This window comes from Notechis scutatus, chromosome 1 (genome assembly GCF_049901735.1).
Source record: "Notechis scutatus isolate UNSWTSFEM ecotype Mainland chromosome 1, rNotScu1.2, whole genome shotgun sequence".
NCBI lineage: Eukaryota > Metazoa > Chordata > Lepidosauria > Squamata > Elapidae > Notechis > Notechis scutatus.
In genome coordinates this window covers 106834090-106859755 of record NC_142009.1, presented here as the reverse complement: position 1 = coordinate 106859755, position 25666 = coordinate 106834090, and the positions used below count along the sequence as shown (strand labels likewise).

At 33.3% G+C, this 25666-nt stretch overlaps 1 protein-coding gene across 1 annotated transcript in view; it reads left to right on the top strand.

The window, feature by feature from the left end:
* Positions 1-25666, top strand: part of PRDM1 (PR/SET domain 1) — a 108964-nt gene that overhangs the window by 1882 nt on the left and 81416 nt on the right. Inside the window, exon 3 of the mRNA XM_087942784.1 lies at positions 14-50. The gene's annotated coding sequence lies outside the window, so the exon portion shown is untranslated. The remainder of the gene's footprint in view (positions 1-13; positions 51-25666) is intronic.

The following is a 25666-nucleotide window of genomic DNA, read 5'->3' as shown; positions in this document are numbered from 1 at the left end:
CCTTTCCCTTTAGATTATTCTTGAAAGCTTTAAAAGAAGATTTGGGAAAGGTAAGACATTGATTAAGATTAAAAATCAAGGTTATTTCCTTAGATGTTACTTCCTTAAACGTTCTTATGCTTAAGGATATCTTGAAGAAGTTCATGTATTAGGAAGGAAAAAAATATAGTTTTATTCTGCTATTGTTTTTCAACAAACAAGCAGGGTTATTTATTTCATAGTTATATAAAATTTAAATACTTAAAATATTTAACGTTAAAGTTTGTAGTTTTGTGCACAATGAATCTTTACTGTACATAAAATTGTAGCAAAATTAAGGTAAATAAAATTATGTAGCAGCTTCATTGTGTGGCAAAAGTGACACCTTTTATTCTTGGCATGTGTTGTAAGGGTTATTTGTTACATTTTGTTCAGCTACAGTTAAGTGTCCTTCATTTATGACTTCTTCACATGGTTGGTTATGTCTGCCAGCAACAAATGAACTTGCATGTTGAGGTAAAGAATGTGGGCAAAATGCCAGTTTATGCAATATTAAATGCTATGAATAATATTAGCTACCTAGTCTTCAGCATGCAGTAGTTGTGATGAAGCTGCAACCATGTCTTACTTTCTTGGAAGTTAGCCTGTCGTCTTCGTACTTTGTACATGTATATTCAGGCTGTATGATAAATCTGACTGACAAATCAATTTCAACCTGTTTGCACAAAAGATGAATGTTAATGTTGCAATTGGAGAGTGGCATCATGATTAAATAGTTTTACAATCATGTTTTCCAAACTGCTTATATGAAATTTGTTGATTTATTCTCACTTTCAATTTTAATACAGTATTTTACATTTATTTACTGTTGGAAAAATGTTCAGGGGATTTCTGGAACAACAGGCAAACATGTTGTTAAATAAAATAGTCTAATATGTAGTTGAATTACTGTGCATTTTATGCTTAGTCACTTGAAAATGACCCCACTGAAAGTTTGCTTATGTGATAAGATCCATAATTTTTTTTGTTCAATTCTAATAACGTAAGATTTTTTTGATATAAAACATTTATACAAAAATTATACAACAGTTTCTCAACTGGCTGAAATTATATAATAAATCGGTTTAGTTTCAATATACCTGATTTAATCTCATAGAACCCACTTCTGCTCTGCAGATAAATTTAAGATGTCACCCTTAACAGTATTCACTGCTAGTCTCAGTGGTTATTTTATTTAATAAAATTTTATTTAAGTATTTAATTGATCACATTCTACCATCATAACACTAAACACCAGGCACCTATAACTTATCTCTAAAGTTGCTATCAAAAAATTCAAATCTTGTTGCCTATCATCTTGACATGGACAACCAAGTTATGAAATGTATCAAGACAATACCAAAAGGCATGGAAACTAATAATACTAGGACGCTGAAAAGTTTAACGTTTTTAAGTGACGGATAAAGAACTTATAATCACTTGGGCAAACAGTAATAATCTGTGAAGGAAAACTGCACGGTCTTATATAGTGAACATATTTTAGTTTTTGAGGGATAGTCTACCTGATTTCAACAGGAGCTTCGGTATAAAGCACAGTGGAGTAAACGGAATAATTGACAGGTTTCTAAACAGTTGCCTGATATTACTATAGATATCTTTATACATTATTTAACTTGAGTGAAAGCATTATAAGTCCATTTCATATTTTCCTATTTACTGTTGAACAGTGCAATAATTATCTTCTGTTCACTACTTAAGTAAATGTGTAGGTAAAGAAGTATAACTAATTTTTGTCTTTAAAAATTGAGCAATAATTTCTATTCTGTATGGATCACAGTTTTTGGCTATTATCTCAGTTTCTTTGCACATGCTTTTTTCCCCCTTAGAAAGTTAAATGTTTGCTTTTCAGATTATTCAATGCTCGAGTTGCCTTTTCAATCCTCAAGGCATATGTTAAACATGAAAAAAGATAGATATTGCAATAATAAGGTTTTTAATTATTCTTGTGCCACAAATTTGATTCCCTTTACATGGAAGTAATTCAAAAAAAATTATCCCCAACCAGGCATGTGATTATATTATAATTATTGTTCATGCTATACTTTAAAAACAATTCTAAAAAAAAGATTCTAATATATGCTGTGTTTGATTGATTGCAATGTAAGGAAGTTAAGTACTACAGTATATACAAATGTGGTTGGTTGATTGGTTTGTGGAAGTGGGGTCCTCTCTATCTGTTCATAATCTGCTTGCAAAATTCCCTGGACTATGTTGCTCAAAACTCAGATGCCCCACTGAGCAGACAACTACTAATTTTGGAGCATCAAAAAATAAATGTGTCACCTGTTTTGATTCATGTTTTTGACTTTTCTGAATGCATCACTTACCTCCCAACAATTTGTGGCTTACAGAAAGGAGCCCTGGTAGGATGTATTAATTAAATGACAGGCATAGCTTTGCTTAAACCAAAAGATCTGTTTAATAAATTGGTATTATCATTTTGCAGTTTATAGCAAATGCTATAAACTGTTGGAATGGAATGTATAAAAATCAAAAGCATAAACGCAGTACCTAATATTTCTCTCTTAGAAGTTAGGAAAAGATCCCTCCTCACTTTTGATCCATTATTATATTGGCTGGGTTCTTTATAGAATTATATAGACTTTATAGAAACCATGCATGCTATCCTTTATTAGTATTATATATTTATTTCAAGCAATGGATGTAAAAGACTAATATCAGAGCAGATTGGTTCTTCTACTTGTTGTGGATTAAAGTGTTTTACAGTTCTTTAACGTATTTGCCAATACATTAAAGTTGTGCTGTGATCTTTTAATTCACATTCCAGAAATATATGTGAATATATAAGGGTGGATCTTCTAGCTTCCCACACTCACCAGCTATGCAGTCTTTGGTTGGAATTTTATTTCAGACCAAGACATGTATTTCATTAATCATATCTTTCATAATCCCACTAAAAGCCATTGAAAGTTTTTGTCCTCCTCACAGTCAGACATGGTTAATCACACCTAAGTAGTAACTTCCATTTATTTAGACACACTCCATTTCTGTCTCTCTTACCAGGTGTAATATATTGGTTTCATGCTGGTGCATATTTGTGATTAAAGATTTCTAAACACTCATTTTCACAACCCCTTTATTACCATATTTCTGCCTTATAATCTATATGCTGCTTTAACATTTTTTATAACCATGTATGTATTTTTGCCCAAAATGTTTTTGCTTTTGCACATGTCCACCACATGTGATAATACATGCCCGGTACCCGATTACATTTCCAACACTTAACGGACATGTTTTGAAACATTTTTGCTAATCTTGCAGGTGGTAAGTGCCACCTATAGAACATTTTCTATAGGTTTTCCGTATAAGAGGTTGCCATTGTCAATTTATAGTTTTTCCCCCAAAATGTTTCCCATTTGTCTAATTCTATCGTGTATCATTTTTTTTTTGCCCATACTATAATTGTCTCATTTACCTGTCCATCTTCCATTTTTAAGCTTAATAAGACATATATTTTCTTTATTAACTTTTCATCTACTGCTAATATTATTTGATCAAACGTTGTTTGCTCTTAATATACGTCTTAATATCTTTCTCGTATCTCAATTGTATTTGCATATGTGGCCACCATGATAAGTCAATACCTTGATCCTGCAATTCTTGTTTAGTTTTAAGTTCTCCTTCCGCATTCAAAATATCTTTATATGTTAAGATTTTTTCCAGATTTACTACATTTGGGTGTATAAATCTATTGTTGAGAGCCTACTGGTATTTTGATATAAATTTTTGCTTTCACTTTTTCCCAAACTAGAAATAGAGCATTTCTTACATAATGTATTTGAAAATATCTACGGGTTTTATTCTTATCATACCATAAAAAGGCATGCCATCCTAAATGGAGATCATGACCTTCCAAAAACAATAATCTTCTATGTCTGAGAGTTATCTATCCTTTCACCCATGTTAATACAGAAGCTTGATAGTAAAGCTCCCAATCTGGTAGCCTAAACCCCCTTGTTTTTAGATTCTTGCAACATCTTATTCTCACTTTTTTCCCTTGCCAAACAAATTTCAAAATTATTGTGTTTAACTTATCAAAGAATCTTTTTCCCCTCTACTTTTATAGACATTGTTTGGAATAAAAAAAGTAGCTTCAGTAAAATATTCATTTTTATGGCTGCAATTCTTCCTACCATTGATAGTTGTAAATTTTTCCATTGCTCCAAGTCCAGTTTAATTTGTTGTAGTAGTCTTATATAATTATCTTCTTTAATTTAAAAGTCCTGAATTTGAGAGAAAGTTTAGTGAGTAGGATTTAATCATTTGTTGAAAAGAGATCCTCAGAAAATAGCTTGTGCACACATTTATTTTAAAAGTTTATTTAAAAAAATAAATGCTTCCTAGGTAACATCACTAGTTGTATAACTAAAGTGTGACATTTACTTTTCTGCATAAATGAAGTTTCAGAAATAGATGACTGAAATAATTATAAGATTTCACAAAAGTTACAGTCAGTATAATCTGAAATAATACTATCCAAAACAATTATTTACGTACTCTTTGCTGCAATATGTTAAATCCAACAGAACACCTTTGACCTTGACACATGATTCTGTTATTAATCATACATTCTTACTTAATATTTTTTCTATTTGCTTCTTGTATACCATTTACATTCTTCTGTTCTTGCTATATTAAAAGTATATCTCTTCAGTGTCAAGAAATATCCTTTCTTAATTTATAACTACTGACATGATATTTCAAAAGTATATTAGTAATAAATTAGTATGAGAAAACTATAGGAATAAGCCGTTGGAAAGTGAGTGTTAAATTGAGTTTAGATTTCTGGCACTAGTTTGTGACAAATGGTGTTTTATAAACACTTCATTTCTCCCTGACTATTTATTTAAATTCTGTAAGTTGAGGAAGATGCAAACTTTAAATTGCAGCATTTTATCCTAAAACTCAATATTTTAGGATGGTTTCTTAAATGACATTATAACTATAAAATCCATGACTTGCTCAAAATCTGTATGATAATTTCAATATCCATTCTTATTTAGATTTCTAAATTTTATTTTATCGAGTTATGATTTACTACTTTTCTTAGATTTGAAACATAGCATTCAAAATGGAATTAGTGTTATATTTAACATGGTAGAATTCTAAATATGCTGTTTGACTTAATTTTGTGTTAATAGCTAGAGGTAGCACTGTTTTTTGTAATAATGATTTTCCCCCACACACACCTATACAATATTTTGTTTCGAGTATTGAAAAATCTGGAATTTCATAAGTAGCTTTGATGTGATTTTATTCAGACAGAACTTCATATAGATATATCAGTAGCCTGCCACTGTTGAACCTCTAACAAATGAAAAACTTTGTCCAAATAATAACATGTAAATATGTAATAACATTGCAAATAGATATTTAAGAAATATTTTTCTCCCTGATTCCAATATAACTTGATTTTCATAAAATAGGAAGATAGGTTTTTTTCTGTTGAAATAACAATGTGCACAGAATTCTCACATAATTTTTTATGGAATTAGTACATTCTACCAGATGTTTTTATTAAGATGGCTATAATGTTCATTCAGTAAATGTAGTAAATATAAAAGTGATAAAAATATAAAAATACTTAATTTATAACAGTCAGAATCTAAAAAAGTCTGCATAGTTTTTTTCTTTTAATAGTAGCTTTCTTTTCTATCTATAAGTATGTTGTTGAGAGAACATAGTTCAGTTTTAATTGAGACATATTTTTAGATATTTTTAAACATATTTTTATATGTTTTTCTCAAAAAATAATAATAAACAGATTAAGTCCAAATTACAAAATCATTTTCAAATTATTTTGTTTTTTCTTAGATAGCACTATGAAGTGTGATTCGATATTTGCACTGAATTCTTTTTCTCACATAATAAATATATACTTGGACAAAGTAGGAAGTGTGTTTTTCATTTAGAAGGTTGTTATTAGGTGCAGTAATATTCACAAAGTAAAGAATTCATGTTTTATATCTTCATATTTATGTTTAAATAAATATTTATTTAATATATTAATATATCATTATAGTGGCATTCTATTTTTTGTTATTCCCTGCTTCTAAATTGAAGCACTTTAAAAAGAAGGATGAGAACAATATCCAGTTGTTAAGGCATTTAAAAAGCCTTTGTGATAAGAAAAAAATGTATACTTTTTTAGTCTCTTTATTTTTATTTCAAAAATCTATTGCCCAAAAGAGCAGTTTTGTTACATGAATGTTGTAAAATGTGTTGCTCAGTATTTTTTAAGTTCCCTTTTTTAAATAGTTCAAAGAATATGGAATTTTGCTATACACTGTTTCCCTAAGGGAAGTGGGTTCCAAATATATTTCCAGTTAAAGAAAATGGAAACTACTTATATTACTATTTTGTGACAACTTACATTAAGTTGATTTCTCAGGAAAAAAATCCATTCATACATATGGCACACATAAGTCAATTGCTCAGAGGTTACTATACTAGAAAAAATGTGTGGGTGTTTAGTTTAGTACTGTCTAGTCCTAAACACCACATAAACTCACACTGCACATTTCCTAAGTAACAAAAATTATCAATGAGCAAGATGTAGTCATGTGATGTTTTTAAAATTGGACTAGGAGTGTGGGGCACATGAGTTCAAATGTCTATGAAGTCATGAAATATATAGGATGATTTTGATTATTTTAGTGTAACCTAACCCATAGTTAAAACGGCAAGATATGTGTACTGCTTGGAGGAAAAGTGGAATGTAAATGTAATAAATAACAGGAAACGTTGGTAAGCAGGCACAAAAGATAACATGTTTTTGGATGAAGGATAAATAAGTAGGGGGAAGATTCTGAAACAGCATTCAGGGCAATCTGAATAGGATTAGAATAGGAAATATATGTTCTTGAATAAGATAATAGGAGGAGGAAGGAGTATTGTGTGTGTTTCCTGACTTGAATTTATAAAATAACTCTATCCATCCAATTCCATTCAGCAGATTGGGCAGAATCCCACCATTCAAAGAGTGTTGATTGGCCTGTTGGTAGACAGGCCTTCTCTGCTGTAGTCTTGGCTTTGCAAAATATTCCATCCCTCGAAGATTAGTGTGGTCCCAACCTGGGCCTGTCAATTTGTTAAGGACCCTGTTTCTTATTAGTTGGTTAAAACAATTGCTGTTTTAATTATTTTTAATTGTCTTAACTGTTTCATAGTTTTAGAATTGTAAGTTCCAGATTCACTTTGCTGAGTTGGACAGCTATAGAAAATGAATGAATGAATGAATGACATTGACACAAGCCTTAAAGCAATACTGAAAGAATGAACTCAGTATTATTATTCACTGTTTTGCAGATAGCAGGAATTGAGGCAGCATGATTATTTTTTACAGCAATTACATACCTTGGTGCAATATGACCATTTTAGGAATGAACATTGTGATCTGTAAAGAGAACTAGCTGTTTGCATATTTTACACTGGCAAGACAGTTTCAGCAGGATTGGGAAAAGACCAAGGAAAAGTATCTTACTCACCTGACCTTTCAACCTTGCTCATTATTAGCAAGTTTTCACTAAAAGGTAGCCATACCCAGAAACTGCTTGTACAGTTCTCTTTTTCTTCTTAGTTTTCTTGTTCTGAAGAGTCTATTATCTAGTGTATGTTTACTTAAGGAAACTGGAAATTAGCATGTTATAATAAGATTTTTGAACTTCCTAATTTTACAGCATTTATAAAATCCAAAATAATACTGAAAAGGCAGAAATTAATAAAATTATTTTAAAAAGTAATTAATAAAAATGTAATTGTCCACAAATTTGATCATCCAACCAAAATAACAGAACAAATAGATATAGATCACTTCTTTCTACTTTTCTTAAAACTAACAACACAGGATATTGACAACATTGTGAAACTGTTTTAAAATCAAGATTCTCAATAAAGATTTGTTTAATAGGAAATAGGACAGAAAGAGTGAAACAGAAGTTTAATCAGAAGTGCAATTCTAAAGTATGTGAATTATGCAGTCCTTTAATATATTTTACCCTTTCACAGAGATATGGGTCTGCTTTACATAGCATTTAAAATATATATTTAGAGTACTTAGAAATTAGAATTGTAGGGCATGTAAATTGATGTAGAACTACAAAAGTTATTGAGAGTGGATTATCCCCCAAAGGCAGAACTAACTTTCTCTTCCTTATTATAAGGACATTGTTCGCTAAGATTTCTTTTTCACAAGTAATTTCCTGAATGCATTACCTTGAGGGTTATTTAGACATATGAACCTTCACTAACCTTTTGGGTATTTTTCACATTTTTGTTGCTGATGTTATGGCTTAAATGAAAAAAAAAATTATGCAGAACTTCAAAATAAACGTTTTTTAGCGTAAGTTGAAAATCTGCATAATATTGGCATATTTTATAATTAATATTTAAGAAAAATCTTAATGCAAGATGAAATTGGCCTATCAAGAATTCACTGTTGCCTTAATATGAAAAAAAGAGTAATAGAATGTATTTTTTTTCCTGAACAACATTTTCTTTTAATCTGGGTAGAGTAATTTCAATTCAGTCTGGACTGGTTTTCTTTTTTAATGTTATTACATTCTCACCAGACCCATGGAAATTTTGTGTGATAGTTTATTGACTAAATATACTTCTGTCTAAAAGACTGAGCACTTTCAACCTTTTCAGTTCACATCAACATTCAATCTTACAAAAAAAAAATCACAAGTGCTTTCATTCCCTTATAATAATTTTTATATTCTTTAAAATTAAGCTTTGGCATTTACCTTGGGGTGTGTGTATGTGTGTGTACACACTCTTTCTCTCTCTCTTTCTTGGATGATACTCAATTTCTGTTATGAAAATAATATAAGCAATAATAAATATAAATTATTCTATTTTCTGTTTTGCCCTAACCAACACTGAGTATGAACCAGCTTATGATTTCAGGTTAATTACTGAACTAATCTAAAAGTTACTTAGTGAGAAAGAGCACTAGATATTTTCAGATATAGAAAGAATGTAGTTGTATAAATTCATGTTTATGAATCCAAAGAAAGCGCAGAATGTTATTGTATGTGGTCATTGTATGGGTGGTTCAGAGACCAATAGTTTAGTATACACAAGCTCAGGAACAGCTTGTGGAATTCACATTTTGTCTGTCACCTTCATTCATTTATTTGTCAGTATGGTCTTCATTTAAGTCTGTCAGCCTTTTCTCAGGCTTCTGCAAATTATTTCCTCTCTTTGCCTTTTTATAATTATGTGTGACTTTTCTTCTACAGTGTAAGTGTAGTAATCTTTTTAGGAAACAACAAGGAGTCTTAATTTGCTGCGAGTCAAAATGCCCTTTAACAAAGTTATTAAAGATCAAGGGTTATCACATCCTTTTATCTTTGAAAATGAGATGATATCTTCTTTTGGAACAACTGGTTTTTAAAATACTGGAAGTGAGCACTGTCTGTCTATGCTCTGTCTTCTCTTTTAAGTAACTTTTTGCAAGTAAAAATTTCATTTAAGCTCTATTTATGCATAATGGGCTTGTTTTCCATGATGTTATTTAAATCTTGAGATTTAACTAGTTATACTCTGTAATCCTAAAAATCTTAAATATGCCCTTTACTGTTCATGATTAAAAGGTATCTGGAAGCCATTATTTGAAAAATAAACATTATTGACCTTTTCCCTTCCCTCACTTACTGTTAATATGTTAATTTAAATGGCAAGTTATTTTACCAAGAGTAAAATACTATACTAATGTGTGTGTGTGTGTGTGTGTGTGTGTGTGTGTGTATATATATATATATATATATATATATATATATATAAATATAAATAGGCAACTTGAAAGCTAAGCAGGTGGTGAAGTTCCCAAAGGAAAATGAGTATTTAGTTTCAGAAATAGTTTAATTAGATCTACTTGATTAAACATTGATTTTTTTTCTCAAATTGTTACCAAGTTTCAATGTTATTGTTAATAATTTTAAAACTTCTCTATGTACTTAAATATAAGCAAATGATTTATTTTTAGCATATCTCCTTATCAAAACTCAGTTTCCATGAATGATGCAACTTTATACTTGAAAATAGAGTTCAATTACGTTTGTGTTCATGTGTTAATGAAGCAGAAAGTTACTTGAGGGAGTCTCTTTTCACTGCAAATGCCTGTTTGGTTATGCACAAGCTGTTTTCTTAAGTTTTCTCTTGTATCTCTTGTCTACATTCAAATGATGGCTTTAATAGCTGCAACCTGTGGCAAATCTGCCTTCTTGGAAACCAGTCTTTTCACCTTCAGCTCAGCAGGAATAAGTAGTGGCCTATAATTAGTGGAGCCATCCATCTCAGTATTTGTCTTAAACTGATGTCTTTCCTTTCTATATCCTTCTTTTCCAGTTAACTAGCCTATCAGTATAATTGTGGCCCAACATTTGAATAACCAATGTATTACAAACTATATAAATAGAAAAGATATTTCTAATATCTTGCACATCATGACACAATAATAAAGGAATGTAATTTGAGGTTGTGAACAATTGTCCAATCACAAAATATTCCTAGTTTAAGCCAACTAGGATATGGTTTCACAAAAGATAGCAAAAATTAATCTAATTACTAACATGAATCTTTATACACACAAACAGAAAATTATTAGCTCACAAGTTTGAAATGCTTTTATAAAACATTATGGAATAACTATGAATCACTGACTTCAGAAGAAGCATATGTGAATAAATTCACAGCTGTTACTCTGAAGGTACGGTAGGAAGTACATACTGGCTCAATATTGAGATAAAATGAGTAACAGTGACCAAAAACTGGCTAATGGTACCAAAGTAGAGTAATTAAGTACAAAACGGTAGCAAAGATGTCCAGGAGGGCATAAAAATGAAACATATTCTTTGTGTGAAACAGAACATGTATTCATTACCCAAATAGTTGGTTTTTTTCTGGTCTTAAGTGTAAAACCTTATATTTCTGACCATTGAATTGCATTTTATTGGTTAGGGCTCAGTGCTCAAATCTATCAAATTCCTTCTGGATCTTGAGCCTATATTCTAAAGTTGGCTATTTCTCTCAACTTGGTGTCATCTGCAAATTTGATGAGTTCCCTTTCTATTCCTTCATCTAATTTTTTTATGAAGATGTTGAAGAGTACAGAGCCTAAGAAACAAACTTGTGGTACTCTACTGCATGCATCCCTCCATGTTGGTTTAATGTTGATTTAGTTCCATTGAAGACTATATGTTGAATGTGGTTGGACAGCCAGTTATGAATCTATCTGATGGTGATACTGTCTATTCTATATTTTTCTATCTTACCAAGAAATAGATTATGGTCTTTTTTGTTGAATATCTTACTGAAGTCCAAGTATACTGTGTCCACAGCATTTTACTGATCTGCTAATTTAGTAACTTTGTCAAAGAATTTAATAGGGTTTGTCTGTTTTTGACAAACCCATGTTGGTTTCTAGTAATACTTTGCTTGCAATTTCTAAGTGTTCACAGATCTGTTGTTTGATTATCTTTTTCAAGATCTTCCAAGGTATTAATGTCAGAACTGATTGGTCTGTAGTTTCCTGCGTCCGGTTTTCCCCCCCTTTTTTCCTTTTTTTTTTTTTTTGCAGGGAGTGGGGGGCGGATTGGAACCACCAGTGCTCCAGGATTTTTGAAATATGTGGTTCAGTGGTTCCCAGATCATATCAGCCAGCTTCTTCAGAACCTTGAAATGTAATCCATCTGGTTCTGGTGATTTAAATTCCTTTAAAGTGATATATGTTCTATTACCATTTTCTTGCCTATTTTTTTACTTGTATTCCTAATCTTTCTTTTACGATACTATTTTTGTTAGGTTAGTTTATTTTTTCCCTTTGTATAAAGACAGATGGAAAGAATAAATTAAACAGTTCCACTTTCTCCTGCACCCAGTTTCCTCCTTGCCATTAGTGAACCAATCATTTCCTTAACATATTTCTTATTTTTTATATATCAAAAGAAACTTTTTTATTTTTTATTTTTGACATTTGTTGCAAATCTTAGTTTGTTCTAAGAGGTAGCTTTCTTGACTTCATCTTTGCAGATTATGTCTATTAGCTAGTACTCTGCCTTAATTATGTATTCTCTTTCCATTTTTTATACTTGTCCTTTTTGTTTTTATCAAAGATAAATGCAGCCGTGCTGGTTTCGTCTGGTGTCTCTTATTTTTTTTGATCAGTGATATTGTACTGTTATTTGTAAGGATAAGAAACACCTGCAATCTTTTTTACTCCACCCCTAACCCCCTGCTTGTGTGTGTTTGCGGGGGGTTGCACTTAGCCATGTGTCCTGTTGGAATATTACTCTTGGTAATTTCCAGTTTAGTTTGCACGTAGCACACTCCCAGTTAATTCCTAAATCCAGATCAGAACATGCACGCCCGCCTCTCAATTCAACTAGAAAAATACACTTTAATATTTGTTTAATAAAGATCGGTATACTACAAAACTGTTAACTGGCAAACAGGACAAAAGCAGGCAGAAAAACTAGAACAGGCATGAATTTGTATCTTTATATATCAAAAGGCACAGAATTTTCAAGAACCACTACAAACCGTCTTGGGGATAATTAGTGTAGACAGTGCCAAACAGAACTGGCTGTGGTTATTCCAACTTTCACCCTTTAACTTGCATATTAAGCAGCAGAACAGAGGTAGAAAGTAGAACATCAGGTGAGCCTTTATCTCTCCAGCACTGTGAAATAAATAATTTGGGGCTCAGGGATGATGCATCTTGTTAGATCTGGAGGAGTGGGCGCAAAGAACGGAGACGAGGCATCGAATAGTGACTCAACTCTTTATTAGTGACTTCAGAAAGAGAACAACTCGCTAGGGCAGCAGCAGCTCCTTTTATAGAGCTGGCTGCTGTCACAGTGTCCAATGATTTAAGTTTGCCGCGCTGGAAGCGTCCAATCAGCGGCGACCCGCTATCAGCCAATCAGACTAGTCGGAAACGACCAATCACGATCTGCTAACTGCGGGCCAATGAGAAGTGCAGGATTACGAGCCTGCTGTGGAAGTAAAACTATTAGGATTTAAAACTAGTGCGTTTGCTTAGTTCGTAACACATCTAATGTATGCAAGCAGCATCAGGAAGAAACTGCATAATTGCTTTTGCTTGGCCTCCATGGAGCAGACATGTTTCCAAAAAAAGAAATACACACAATAAAACCACACAAGAAGGTTTTAAAAGCTTTATTATGGAGATGTTCAAACAGAAAGGAATATTTAAAAGACCGTAGCTACTCTGTCTATAATCTCTTGGCTGAGTGATCCAGAAGGTTTATTAAGATGAATTAGAAAAAGTAGTATTTGTTTTTGGGGGAGGGACATGTTTGATAAAGTTCATTTAAACAGGTTTTTTTTTCAGAGTAGTGTTAATTTATTCAATTTATTTATTTATTAAATTTATATGCTGCCCATCTCGTGGTTTGAGATTATTCTGTTTGTCTGGGTTGTTTTCCTCCCCATGGGCTTATTTTAATATTTGCATTTTAAAAATCATACACCTGGCTAAATTATCCACAAATTAGGTGATGAATAGCATTCAGTACCACCGAACCTACACTTATGGGCAGGAAGGAAGAATAAGGCAGCAGTGAGTGATCTCAAATTCTCATTGATATAAAGCCTGAAGCTGGGATGTCAGGAACCAGCATTGCTCGGACCAGATAGAACTGATATATAAACATAAATGAGATATGTTCCACTCTTAAGTCTGGGGAAAGAATAGGCAAACCTCTGTTGATCAAAAGGTCAGGGGAAAGAGGCTTTAAGATTTAATTCTATGACTGACTTGCATATAGAATTTGATTTCTGTGTTTTGGAAGTCCTTAAAATTTTGGCTTCATCTATTTATTTTATACTTATTTATTAAATTTATATATCGCCCATCCAGTGATGGGATTCAAATTTTTTTACTACCGGTTCTGTGGGCGTGGCTTGGTGTGCATGGTTTGGCTTGGGGTGTGGCAGGGGAAGGTTACTGCAAAATCCCATTACTCTCTTCTTATAATTTAGTCTTACTTCCCTAATCACCCTCTTCTCCCTTCTCTGATGCTATTCCATTTTGTCTAAATCCTTCCTAATATATCTTTGTTCTTGCACCAGTAAACAAATCTGAGGGCTACAATTTTCAACCACTATTTAAGAAGTAGAAATACATTTGCTGAAGAATGGGCCTGGAAGATATGTTTGAAATTATGAGAATACCTTGTGAGTTCTCTTTAAAAATAGCTGGGAATCTTGCTAATTCACAAAATGCAGATTGCATTAATTTACCAGAACATTGTCTTCTCCCGTATCCCTCCTCCGACATGACTTTCCATATTACTTCTGCTTACCTTTGTCCTGTTTCTGGCAGGCAGGTACACTTACAAACAAAACTCTGGACTGCAATCACTTATCAGTTTTATTTTCTAAGAATATATATGGGGACCAGAACATTCTTGGAAATAACGAGGATAATTCAGAGAGCTCTTTCCAGAGCTGAAGAAGCTTCTTGGATGAGAAGCAAAACATCTTAAAAGAAATACAAGAAAGTTCAGTTACCTCTTGAAAATCACACCTTTGGGATAACTCAGGGAGGTGCTACATTTTGCATTGTGCAAACTTTCTATTTGAATTTATGTCACAATTTGTAGAATAAGGTGACACAATTTAACCAAGACGCACTGTATTTGATGGCTTTATACTTAACTCAGCTGGAAGAAACTTACTTGTTATTTTTATAGAATTCGTTCTACAGATTAGATTTGGCATACTTTAGGAACAGCAATGGCGGATTGAGGATGTCTCTGCTATTGCAGAGCTGAGGACCACAGTGAAAAGAGGGGCCAATGAATGGATTGCCTCCTGAGAAGTCCTCTCTGGATCAAGAAGAAAACAAGGATCACCCACAAGTTCTGTGAGATCATAAAATAGTGATCTCTGGTAGTTTGACAGCTCTTGGAGCTGGGGAGGGCAATCATATTGCCTAAGCCCTGGTTTGGTGCCTTCAAAGGGACGCTGAGTTTGTCTACTTCCTCTCTTAACTACTTTAGGAAACTGCTTGTTTTTGACTTTCTAGATGTGAAGAACCCTCTGAAGGGCAGGTTTTGTTATGCCATGAGTCTCTTTCTATTCTAAATGAAAAAAGTTCTATGTAAATTTAATTTATTCTTACAACAGAAAAAACTAATTTTTGGAAAACAGCAAAAGGGAAACTAGAATGTTGATTTTGGAAATTTAAGAGGCGAGATAGACTTGAAATAATACTTTATAAAAGAATATATTAAGATTTTTAAATGAATTATAATAAAACTTCCCATTTGAAGGTCTTGTTGATTGGAAAATAGACAGATAAGAGGGACCTGGAAGTTGATGAGAGGGAACCAAAGAGAACAAAAGATTGCAGGAGAAGAGATCCATTCATATAATGAACCAATACTTTGACTGTAGAATAAATTAAGGAAGTTTGGGAACAATGTATTCAGAAACTACCTGCATGATTATCTGATACTCTTAACAGAGGATATAAAAGAAAAATATATTTTATTGGATGAAACAGACTGAGGCTGATTGTGGATTTGGCTTCTCAAAAAATACCAAATTACAAAAGTGATATAGGAAAAGATGCTGTGAATCTGAAAATGGATTGTAAAATGCCAGAGTATAAGAGCCATATGGGAAAAGATGCCACAATGGATTTATAAATGAAACCAGCTGATGTCTTAATAATTAAAGGAGACATACAAGTAATAAATCAGAAGAATGACTTGGAAAGCCTTCTTATCTTGGATTTACCAAAGGGATGTGTTCAACTAATGAAGCTTAGTCTGTTACCTTCAGTCAAAATTGACATGAAGATGGAGAGGTCTGGGTTTTTTTCCCCCTTCTTATCCCTTTAAAGGACATTTGAAAAGTATTTTAGCTTCCTTTGCTTCTGAAGCAGCTCTGATATTATTTGTTTAGAATTTGCTTCAAATGAAGAACTCCATTTTTTCTCTTTCTGAACTTTTTTTTTTCTTGGTCAATGGAAGAAATTCTTGTTCCTTAGCTACTTCAAAGACAAAATATTTGAAGTGAAGTGTAAGATTTATTGAAACCAAAGCTATTAAAAATGCCCCCTGCCCTTTTTATGTGTGCATTTTCATTGGCTCTTTCTGGAATTCTGTAACAATTGTGACTTCACTGACCTCACCTTCTATCCATCCAACCCACCCTCAAGCAAAATGAATCATTTTAAGAAGCAGCCTATATTTAGCACAAAGAATACAAGACATTCATAGCAAGCATTTGCCACTTGGATTCTCTGCAAATATCTTCACACAGTATAGTTATGAATACTGTAACAGCTCCATTTTAACTACTTTTGAAGCTTGAAAGTAATTTGCAGGGAGTACCCTCTGTTCAAAATCAGATCCCAAAGTAATATTGATATTGTGACCCTGCTAATTAACATAGATAATATTGTAGTCAAAATATCCTAAGAGAAAGTTGCTACATTTAAATATAAAATAGTTCTGCTTGAAGCGTATAAAGTCTTCCTATTAAGGATGCTGAAAAGCTTGATAGATATTTAAAGAGTTATTGTACATAATGGCTGGAGTTTTAAAAGTTTAGAGCAGTACGAATTTAGATGAGTTCAAGAGTTTAAATGAATGAACTTCAACAATCATATGCTGACTGGGGAATTCTGGTAGTTGAAGTCCACATGACCTTGAAAAACACTATAGAGTGACAATCTCAAACTTTGGGCAGGAAGACGCAACCCCCCATTTTCTCCTTCCTGTTTCAGCTTGAAAGTGGAAAGCACAACTCTGAGTAGACTCTAAGCTTGCACTGAAGCTCTGAAGTCACTCTGTGGAAAAATGCATTATTCTAGCCATGGCAAGGAGAAGCAATGGGAACTGACCCCAACCCTCAGTATGGCAATATATTGATGTGGGGCTGGGAGTACTGTCCCTCTTTGACTTGGTCTGGCTCTAATGGCCTTGTTTCCTCATTCTCCAAGGCTGAGAAATGTTGTATAGGAGGCATGGAAGAATCAAGAAGTGCAAGGTGCAGCATATGTTGGCTCTGGTAGGAATGGGTGGTAATGCCACTTATTTAGATTTTTGGTGTGTCTATATTGTAATAAGGTTTCCAACATCATTTCTACAGATCCAGTGGCTACTGTGATCCTAGCTGCTTTCCACATTGGTGATACTGATCATAGTTCAGTTGCAATAACAATTGCAACCCCCTCACTGCACAACCATCACTGCAGCCTAGAGAGTAGTTTTATTTCACAATGACTATGATGATAGTGATGATTTAATACACATTTTTGACCAAAAGTAGAGCCAGCTTGCTTGATTCAATTCAATTTTGCAAGTTCCTTTTGTTCATCTTCAAAGAAGCCGAACGTTCTCTGTGAAAGTGAGGTTATGGCTTTTTAATGGCATTGTACTCAGTGTGATAAAACAAGCCAAGTTCTATAAATACTTTTTTTCTGGGCTATTGTGATTTTATACCAAGATATTGCTTTCAAATAATAACTGAATTTCAACCGCAAGGCTTCCACATCTATGCTGGAGCTTCTTCCTCTTTTTTACCTTGCCATATTTTCCAAATCTGCCTATGAATTGTTGCAAAATTAGTAGCTGAAATATTTACTCTAGTCTGGAGATGACAACTTGGATTCTCCAGATATAATTGTTCCTGTTCACCTCAGCTAGGAAGGCTAACTGGAGTTTTGTGTACTTTGAGTTATTCAAAACAGATTGCTTTTACTAGCAATAAGTGGAGCCCATCTGAATGCACTGTGGGCCTTAGCATTATCTAAGTAGATTGTCTTTAGATATGATTGGTGATGATCAAGTGCCATTAAATCATTTCTGACTTCCAGTGCCCATATAGATAGCTTTTCTCCATGACCTTCTTTAGATCCTCCAATAATGAACTCACCACAGTAATTGAGTCCATCCATGTTGTTGCTCATCCTTTTTTCTCTTTTATTCCAACTTCCCAGCATTAGAGCCTTTTCCAGAGAGCTAAATTTTCACATAATATTTCTGAAGTAGGATAATTTAAGCTTGATCATTTGGGGTTCCAGTGAGAATTTTGGGTTGATTTGTTCAGTGATCCATTAGTTTGTTTTCTCGGCTATCCACAATATTTTCAGTTTTTTCCAATGGCAAAGCTCAAAGGTGTCAATATTCTTCCTATCCTGTTTCTTTGAAGTCCAGTTTTCACTTCCATAAGAGTGTCACAGTTTGATATCATGGCATGCACTATTTTGATCTTTGCTGGTGTAGATGCACCATGGCATTTGAATATTTTTTCCAAGGCCTTTATGGCTGCTCTACCAAATCTTTTGGAGAGCGTTGGTGATTGTTCTAAGGCTAGTAGCATTTTAGCTTTTTAAATTTTATTTCATGCCTGAAATTTTATTTCATTATCAGTGTTGACTCCTGATAATAGTCTCGATAAGTCCCTGCAGTTTTCTTGGCAAGATTTTAAAAGTGGTTTGCCATTGCCTTCATCCTAGGGCCGTAAGGATCTGTACCAATGTAGTAGAGGTGTATTATGATTATCCTTCTCATCTTTTCTACTACCAATTCTTTGTGTGTTCAATCATAGTTGGCCAATAAAAACCTATTCTATTTTGTTCTATTCTATTCTATTCTATTCTAAATTATGTCCTCTATTTTGTGGGAGGGGCTGCTTTCAAATAGAAAGGATTTGATTTAACTTAAAGTATTTAAATCAGGTGTTTAATCATACTTTCAATTATAAGTCAGGAAGGCAATGATTATTAAAATCACAGTTTAAATTACTGATAAAAAGACTCTGTAAATAAAATTATTTTATAAGCTGCCTGTTTCAAAAATTTTAGGTGGGTTATATCTCAGAGCAGTAAAATGCTAAGTAAGGCTTGAAGCATGAGTGAAGGGGAAGTAAATAATCTTTACTTTACTAATTTTTATTTTCTTCCCAGAATTCTTTACTTCTGTCTGAATCTAGTTCTTCTCTCTAGAACCTTGAACCAACCAGGAGGAGCAAATCCCAGGCTGATCCCAACCAAATCTCCAATGCATTCACAGAACCAACAACTTGAGAGAATCAACCATCAGTTTAGAGCAGGGGTGTCAAACTGGTGGCCCATGGGCCGGATGCATCATGTGCAGGTCATGCCCACCCCAGTTCCACAAAGGGAAAAAACATTATGATACATCATGTGACAGCAACGTAACTTCTCAAGTTTGACGCCCATGATCTAGAGATAAAATTAATCAGCTTAGGTATGACTGCAGCTGGGTAGCATATGAATAGTACTCTTTCTACTCTTTGGAGACCAATTTCACAAATGTAGAGTAGCTTATATCTAGCCACTTGCAAACCAGGACATCTAACTTACCTTCAAATTATCCCAGAAGGTTATTGCCAGTCCATTTTCCATCATCTGCCAGTAAAGCACTTGAAATCCAGTTGAGCACATGTCAAAGGCATTCAATTTCTTCTTCACCCAACCAGGTGGTAATGGCAAAACAGGGCCATCTACAGAATTGAATCGTGAAAGGTCATCGTCTCGTTTTTGTTTATGTAATCAATTTATATGGACACCCATCTCACATTCATGATGCTATTGCAAATGATCAGCCCATACTGGCATTGCTGGAGGTTTTACTTTTAAAATTACATGTGAGGTAAAATTATGTGTACATAAGTTCTTACATTTTATTTTATCTACAAATACAAGGAACTTTTCAAAATGTTTTTAAATTTGTACATTTTAATGACATTTTTATTATGAGAGGCTTTACTTGTACAATATTCCGTTGTAGCTCTAAAAGCAATCAGTTCATTCACAATCTATTCATATTCACAAACTCAAAGTAAATCACACCAAACTTGATTGCAGGAAATAAGACTTCAGCAACAGAGTGGTCAATGTCTGGAATACTCTACCTGACTCTGTGGTTTCTTCCCCAAATCCCAAAAACTTTAACTTTAGACTGTCTACTATTGACCTCACCCCTTTCCTAAGAGGTCTGTAGGGGCCGTGCATAAGTGCACCAACGTGCCTACTATCCCTGTCCTATTGTTTCTTTTTATTTTTCTTATATGTATCCATTTCATGTATTCATAACTATGTTTATACTTATACCTGTTGTTATAGTTGCTTGACAAAATAAATAAATAACTATTCCTTGGAAGTATAGGATTATTATGTACTTATATTTTACTTTCTGTTTTTCTTTCTCCTGTACATTGCATTTGTTCCCAGATATGTCACCGTTTGGGTTTAATAAAGTCCCCCAGATATTTCATTTCTGTTGGCAATTTTAGACAAAGAATAAGGGCTGGGTTCTCTGCATGCATTTATATAACTTTCGGGACTGAAGAGGTCTTTTAAATCCAACATAGTATTATTAGTAAAATACGAAGTTAGGATTCTTAGTCATTTGGTCTAGTGATTAAGGCACCAGGCTAGAAAGTGGCAGACTGCAAGTTCAAGTCCCACTTGAAAGCCAGCTTGGGTGACTTTGGGTCAGTCACTCTAGAGTCCAGCCTACCTCACAGGGTTGTTATTGTGGGGAAAATAGGAGGAAGAAGGTTGAATATGTTCACTGTCTTCAGTTACTTACAAAATTAATAAAGGCGGGATACAAATAAATAAAATAAATGCTAATAGGTTTTGATAGTTACAATTACTATGGTTTAAAAAGGTTTTTAAACATGTTTAAAATTAATAATTTTAATATATAATATAAAATATAAAACCTGATTTTTATCTCATGTACTATATGTGTGTTTAAAAGCAATATAGACAGCCCTCCTTATCCACAGTGACATCATCCATGCTTTCATGTGTTCACAGTTGGTAAATATAAACCAGAACCTCTTATCCACAGTACAGGATTTTGTTGTTTGTGGCTTTTGTCATGTGGTTCTGTTTAGAGGCTCTTTTGTGTGTTTCACACATGCATGAAATGGTAAATAGACTTTTGCACAAGTTTTTTCTCCCCAAGATGTTGTTATCTATGATCTCTTTACCTGAGAGTGTTAACTGGAATGCAACATTGGTAATAATAGGGGCAGTGTGTACATTCATTTGAGTGAATTGAGCTATGTGCACATCTGAATAGCTTCTTCCTTTGCCACATAACAAGTCAGATTTGCAGTCAGATAAAAAAAATAAGTATAAATATAAAAGTGCAGGAATTTCTGGACCTGTGTTGCATAGTTTTTTTCTAAAATACTGTTTGTTCTTAAACAGTGTTCAAAATAATCGAAATGAATGACAGTTGATGTAGTAAAATAATGATTATCTGAATATTAGTAAAATGACTTCTAAACTGACTACTGATGCAGTGTTATATAACTTTATAGAAGTTATTTATACAATTACTTGAAGATAAATGGAGAGAGAATTGCCATCTAGTTAATTTTATGGGTAATCATTTTTACTACCTATACTTTTAAAGTAGCAATGGGCATATATGAAAGGACACTCAGTGCTATGATGGTGTTACTAGAAAAAGAAAGGCTCAAAATTTTCAGCCTGTTTTTGTGGCATTTTAAAATTATAATGGAAGCAGGAGGCATCTGGGAGTAGACGATTCTCATTGCAAGCCTTTTAAAGAAATTTAAACCCTTCAAAGTCTGTAAAGAAATTATAAAGCATCGGTATAATATGGGCCTTTTTAAGGGTAGATTTGGGGATGTTGTTCTTCTACAAGCTGCCTGTTGTCATTTTATCCTTTATGTAAAAAGATGGCAAAAATTGAACTACTGAAAAAGGGCCATTTCATGGCCAAATTGATATGGTACAGTCTTGGGTTTTTTAAAGATTATCTTCAAGTCACTGGTTGTCCATCCTTGACCTGAAAGTTACATTGCTGATATTTAAATAAAATTACTACAGCTTCCTAACGATTGTTTGTATCAGCATTTCTGAATGAGTTTCCTCCAAAACTGGAAGGCCACCGTTCTCATAACTCCGTTATCTTTGGGGGAGACCCCATTTGAGAGAGAATAGTCTATATTGACTGACAGGATGTAGTTAAAGTCTGAGAGAAATGACTATTTATTTGAATAGAAATATCCGATATTTTAAATGTTTTCTGTTAATAAAAAGTCACCTATTGAAATGTCACCACAGTTCTCATTAAATAGTCCATTTAGTATCAAGATGCAGATTACAGAATAAAATAGGATTTGAGTCAGAATAAATAATTGTATTTATGCAATCATATATTACACATTCTATTTTTTTAAGCCTTGGAATTCTTGAATTCTGAAAACTGTTTTATGAACAGTGGCCACATTTAAAATGAAATATGCTTTTATAATTGGTTTCCTCAACATACAACCACAATTAAACCTAGAATTTATGTTGCTAAGTGAGAAATTTGTTAAGTGAGTTTTGTTCCATTTTATGATTTTTTTCTTGCCACATTTGTTAAGTAAATCACTGCAGTTATCAAATTAGTAATACGGTTGTTAAGTGAATCTGGCTTCCCCATTGACCTTGCTTGTCAGAATGCACAAAAGATTCTCAACAGAACCTGGGACATTGCAAGTGTCATAAATGTCAAGCAACTGAATATAAATCACATCATGGGTCATAAGTGTGAAAAATGGTCATAAGTCATTTTTTTCAGTCCCATTGTAACTTTGAATAGCCATTAAGTGGGCTGTTGTAAGTCGAGGAGTTAGTGATTTAATTTAAAAACATGGATAATTTCTTATGGAGTCAGTAATGAAAATAGAGTACAGTAACGCTTCATGGATATAAATCGAAGTTTATTTTGAATTCCAATTTGAAAAAAGAAAAACTCACTTCCTTCAATAGATGTTCATTTACTGAAACAGAAATACATACAATTGTGAGTCACCTATAATGAAGGCAAAATAAGAAATAACTAGAACAGCCAACTGAATGAAGTAAAAGGTCAATAATGACTGAATAAACATGCCATTTGCTACATTTACAAGAAAATCCAGGAATGTGAAAGCATAACCCTCACAGACTAATTAATCCAAACATTCCTTCAGTAAAAGGAATAACACAATGCTCATTACAGATCTTTATCTCAGCTGAACAGCAAATTATTCAGAATCACTTCCATCATTTCTCAAATCTTATTTCAAACCTGAGCCCACGATGCCCACCTCATGGAGGCTTCTTACAGTTGTTTCCATTCTCATTAAACTGATTTACTGGATTCCTTGTCTCTGTTCAGCTTCAGTTTATTCCTACTTTGTTTAAAATTTGGGAAGTGCTGGGAGGAGGGGATAGGACGTTAATGGCTGCACTTGTGCAAATGGAGTGACAGCTGATTTATTACAAAGGTTATAAAGGAAAAGTATTAAGTGTGTTCCATTCGACTTGGCAAAAGGCATCCTGCACAGTGTCCAACAAAACTTAAGAGAGTCCTGTTTGTTAAAGGGAAATAAAGAGGGGAAGAGACAAAGGGAGGGGGAGCTTAACCAAAGATGTGCTCTTCTTTTGAGTAATAATCAAGATAGTAAATCACAGCAACATGAAACAACTGTATCCGACAGAACTGGACAGTTCTGGGACTTTTGCTGTGCTTTCCCAATCATTCTGAATACCTACACTGAAGCACTAATGGGAGGGCAAACTTCAAAGAGAAATTTTGGCATGGTAGAAAGGCCTGTAAGACCATTACATGGATAAAGCTGTAAAATAGACTCCTCCATGCAAATTGGGCAGGGAGGAGGATGGAAAGTTTGAAGGGTTTATGATGACCTAGAGATTTTTCTCTCTTTAAAGCACGTAGCACGTTTTGTATTAATTCTTTATGGTAATATAATCTGGAGCTACGTTTATTGCATGTTTGGGTAAAAAATAGAGGCAGAAATAACTGTGTTAAGTCACTTTTAAAAACAAGTTATTCATTGAAGTCACTTGATAAACATTTTATGTTTTATACAATCCAGATTACTTTGTAATGATAGTTCCCTAATTGGTTTGCTAAAAAAAAAACACCTGGCCTTTTTGAACAAGCTAAAGTGGTTTATCTGTAATTAATTCAGAGGTAACTTGTTTTCCAGCTTGTCATGTTTTGAATGTTAAAACTAATCATTCTTTCTAGTTCTCTGTTGCTTATAATTACTTCAAACACTTAAAATGCACACCAAACGTATTTTCAGGCCTAAGTCGTAATAGTGAGTGTTGAGGTTAATTTTATTTCAAGTGGAACATGCATTATAACAAAAATATTCTATCCTTTGTTTCATTGTTTCAATGTAGGGAATCTTAAAAGAGTAGGGGAAGAGAGAAAGAAGATGATGAAAACAAATAACTCTTTAAAAATCTGGAATGATTTATGGTTACAGTATGGAATTTCTGTGTTGTTCACCATATGAACACAGTACACACACATGCACAAAAGCACACTGTGACAGCAGAACTGTGATTCCCACTGAGCTGTGTTTTGCAGTTGCAAAAAGCAATGGTCAACCAATCCTGTACCTTACCAAGAAAGCTACATAAATAGATAATGCTTGAGAAGCCAGGCTGGAAACAGATCACCCTGGAGAAGGTCTGTCTGTATATTAGCTGAGAATTGACACCAATCACAACATCCTTTATAAATCTCAAAACCATACTTTTGGTATCTCTGACAGCAGTATTATGCTTAGGGTGCCTGACAACAGCATTATCCTAAGGGCGCCGATATTAAAGAAAAAGTTCGTTTTAAGACTGAGACTGAGTTGAGGAAAATTCCTTAGTTTCTGAAATGATTAAGTATGTCATGGCTCAGATGCTGTAAAGTACATTGATTTTGAAATTTCCATATGCTGATTCTGTGCATTGTGGTTACTAGTATTTTTATATATTATTTGGATTCTTGCTTTTTAATTAAATGGATGTTTGTAATTGTTTCTTATATTAATTTTAAAATGAACATTGACCTTAAAATGAATATAAGCCACTCTCATGTGATTGTGGTAGTGTAGAAATAAACTTGCCATGAACTTGCAGGTTTTTTTTTTCTCCCTCGGATATCTTTTATTTCATTGGTCAATTTTTGTGTGCTGAACTTTGTGTGCAAAATAATTTATGATTTAAAAAAGAATAGTATTCCTAGTTTACCAGAATATACCTTATGACTTTAAAATGAAATTGTATGTTAATTTCCTTTGTTCTTCCATCATTGCAAGTTTTAGGTAGAGACATTAAAATACCTTAAGTTACGATTCACTGTTTTTTCATACTAGTCAATTACCTTCAGTTTATAACTAAAGTTAGTTGGTATACTACTTTATTTATTCTGAAATTTAATGAAATTAAATTCATTTAAATTACGTTATCAAGTTGAGGGTGGTTTTGGGGTGACTTTGTGGAGATTTTCTTGAACACAATGAATAATTTTGTATGAATTTTTGACATTATTTACAATATGTTTTTTCAGCTTCCAAGTTCAGCCTAGTGCCTTGGAATTCAATGATCTCCCAACCAAAAACCCGCCAGGCTTTTCAATCTGTTTTGTGTCTGAGCCCAAACAATATCAGCCAGGTACTACCATTTACCTTAATTCATTTACATCCGAAATACAGAAATTTCTTGTTATAATAGAATACAGGTAGTTCTCATTTAGCAGCTGCCTTAGAT